This window comes from Lonchura striata, chromosome 4 (assembly GCF_046129695.1).
Source record: "Lonchura striata isolate bLonStr1 chromosome 4, bLonStr1.mat, whole genome shotgun sequence".
NCBI classification, from domain to species: Eukaryota; Metazoa; Chordata; class Aves; order Passeriformes; family Estrildidae; genus Lonchura; species Lonchura striata.
Window position 1 is genome coordinate 73,048,350 of NC_134606.1, and position 3,747 is coordinate 73,052,096.

The window sequence follows — 3,747 nt, forward strand, 5'->3', positions numbered from 1 at the left end:
TTTAATTCTCTTGTCCTAACTTAAAAACATATATTTTAATAGGCATAAGAGCATCTACAATGAGTCTACCCTGGTGGATTAAGGTAGTAATACACCACATACTGTTTATGAAAGCAAAAGGCATTTGAGTGCTGCTCTGGCCTTACCTGAAGGGCACTGGTTCATCTGGCAGCCAGACCTGGACTCCTCCCAAAAGATGGCACTCTGCAATGTATTTTTTCTTGCCATCCTCTGCAGTGTTATGCTTAGGGAATTCTTTCTTTTGGATGCAACTTCAAAATGTTTGAAATTGCAAGAAAGGAAGGAAGAGATAATGAGGTGGGAGTAGGGAGTTCAGCAGACAGACAAACTGGTTTGAAACAGGTTGTAAAAAAGCCTGTTTGAAGTGCCTTTCCCAATTAGAAAACCTGTTTTGTGGATTATTTCATTGCACCGTTCTAGTGATCTGTCTTCCTGCTGGTGGTAGACATGTCTGGTGATAAATGTGTTACTGTCAAATGGAGGTATTCACTTGTCTGCATTCTTGCCTGTGTCACGAAAAACAGATTTATTCTTAGTTCTTTGGAATATTTTCTTGTCCTGTTGTGACTGGGCTATCATCAGCACAGGGGGCTTTTCCTCACTCTGCACAGCGTTTGGATCCCTTGCATGGGCTCTCTGTCAAAGCAAGCAGCTGCTGCCAGCAAGAAGGGAAATCCATCACAGATTTTTCCTTTTCCTGTTGCATGTATGCACATACAGAGAAACAGAAGGAGGTGCTGAGCTGCAGAGAGCACCAGGAGACGAGAGCAGGAGCAAGTACCTGTGATGAGGATGTGCTAAGGGCAGAGCTGGGGCCTTAGGCAGCATGTCCAGACCAGGCACTGCAGGTCCCTTCATGTCCACCCTTTCCATGATGGGATTCCAGGAGCAGTCGTGTGCTGCATGGTCTGAACGCTGGAGGGCTTTGCCATTTCTTTAAGACAGGCACTACACTGTTTTCTGGACCAAATTAGCTTCTGCCAGCTGCTGGTCTCCTGTGAGCTCAAAAACTGCCAAACCTTCTTCATTTGTGTGAAGTTTTTCCTAGAATGTATTTTCAACAAAGGGTTCAGCAGTGCATACAAGCCTAAGAGATACTTCTTTTTGTGAATACTTTGCTAGGAAGATTTGTCTGCCTTTAAACTATAGGAATGAGGAGAAGTTTGAATGGGGAGAGACTGGAGACTAATTGAGGGGGAAGCTGGTTGCCAAGCAATCAGCCCTGGCCTGTGTGGCACTTGGGTGAGGCAGGTGTGGGGATCTGTGGAACACAGCTACTCAAAACAGCCCTTGGGACAGCTGTCAGTGCTGTGAGTGGCTAGTAGGTGAGAGGGATTTAATGCTGGCAAACACCTCTTAGGAAAGGTGAAGGGACTCTGTACTGCCTGTAGTGTCATTTGCCATTGTCCCATTGCAGGGTTGCTCCCTTAGCCCCTAAGAGACCTGGAGGAGAATTGGGATCTTTCCTTCTGTTCCTCATGAGTGCCCAAGTGTTCAGCAAGCAACACCTCCTTTAAATAGAATGCGAAGTGGGTTACACCAGCTTTCTGAATTTATGTGCAGATGGACAGCAGCAGAAGGACAAACTGCCACTGAACAAGAGCAGAGCCCCTGTGAGGGGCCAGGTCTGCACTTTGCTTCTAAAGTCAAACTCTGCTGTGGAAAGAGAATTGCAATAGATTGCTAATTTGCTCACTGCCCCTCTCAGCTGCTCTTGGCCCATTTGTACCTCACACCCACATGGCAGCCTCAAAGCGTCCCTTTGCAGAAATGGCTGTGGGGAAGTGGTTCCTACCGCTCGAGTCCCCATGCCCACCTGGTATGCTGATCCAGCTAAAATAACCTTTGAAAATCCACAGGCCCTCTCTGTGCAGGCAGGTGGTGAGTCTGTCACTAGACAAGTAGTTGTGGTACTTCTAAGCTGCTCTTTGCTAATTTTATAGCTCCACTGTGCAGGCTCTGGATTTTACTGTACATAACCAGCTCCTTTTCTCCATGAAGCAACTGCTAGAGCGTGACATTTATTTGAAATTACATTTCAGAAACAAGAACTGGGTCTGAACAAGCTTGTGATCATGTCCTATCACTTTATAAGAAACCAATAACCTTATGACACTGTTCTTGATAAAGAACACCCTACTGGGAGCAAACGGTGATGCAATGGCATCAGCTGATGCTGATGTGAAGGTCAGGCCAAGGCTGAAAATACCATTGGTGCAGTGTTGTGCCTTGAGGCTGAAAGTGTCACTACTGGGCAAGGAGGGGACAGTCAGGGGTCATTAACGCTGCTGGCAGGCAGCACGTGTTGTACCAGACCCCAAGGCAGCCAGCCCTCCTGACTGCAGGGAAATACTGCAATCAGTAATGCCAATCAAGAAGGGATGTGGCTCTTCAGCCTGGTGCCTCTACACAGGGGAAGGTCCTTGAGAAAAAACATGCTCCGGGGTTAGTGTTACAGAGCAGCCTCAGAGCAACCCCGGGACAGCAAGTGACAGATGAGCTCAGCACCAAGAAAAATGAATTAGCCCTGCTCACTGGGGAGACCTGAGGCACAGCACAGTGGCACCCCCAGCCGTGTCAGCAGGGGCAGCCCCTGCAGCCAGATCCTATCTCTGTGCTGAGATGGATGGCCAGGCTACGTGACAGGGCAGAGCCAGCCGTGCTTCCCAGCGGCCAGGGCTGGCACTGAGCACACAGCTCACAGCATCAGCCCGAGCTGCAGCAATGAGCCATTTCTGACTCCTCTCTTGCTGCACCTCCATTTAGACACGGGCAGAACAGCCTGGCTCTTATTCAAGTCCCTGGCTATGTCTCAAAATGTCCCCATGAAAATGAGCAGAGCAGCACGGGTGTGTGCTTGGCTCTGCGCTCCCAGCGTCTAAGGGATGCTTGAGGGCATCTAAGACAACACAAGAGGACTACACTCCACAGAGTGAGAAGGCTTTCATCTGAGTTTCCCCACCAAAGAGGGACTCCCAGAGCTCCCCTGACAGCTTGTCAGGTGCAGCAGGGCTATAGGCAAGGCAGGAAATTCTAAACACCCTGTCTTACGCCAAGGAGCCGTCTGATGAGACTGAGGAAGGTAAGTTCAGCATCAGGAACCCAGCTTGCTCTTGGGCTTCTTGGCTCTGCACTGGAGCCATGCTGGGCCAAAGACAGAGCTGGTGCTTATGCCTTTCTCAATCATGCTGACCCCACATTTCCTAAACTGAGACTAGGCCAGCAGGTTTGCCCCAGGCTGCCTTCTTCTCCCAGTGGCTCCGGGACTTGTGTGCAGCTGGGAGGGAGAAAGCTGCCAAGGTATTTATGTAGCCCTTGTTTATCCCCTGGTATCCATCACAGCCTGCCACACTGATCCTGGGAACGTTTTGCTACCAGCTTGCTAAGCTCGAGTGTGGCCACCAGATGTCAGGGCTTACTCACGAGTGGACCAAACTGGAATAAAAGCCTTGCTGATGCAGAGGTTGCGTGAGTGGAATGGTTTCCAAGCTAACTAGATGGCTGCTTTTGGTTTTAAACAGAGCTGTCAGCAAAGAGCTATAATACAATTTACTCTCCTGCTATCTAATCCTGGTAATCCTCATCCTAAAATAGTTCTAGCAGCTAGCTCAGTGTCAGGACATAAGTTTATTTAAAACAAAGAAAAAACATTTTCCAAGGTGGTTAAAGCAAAGAAGAGCTATTAGGATGCCTGGTGATGAGAAAAAGGGCAAAGAGCTTGTGTCC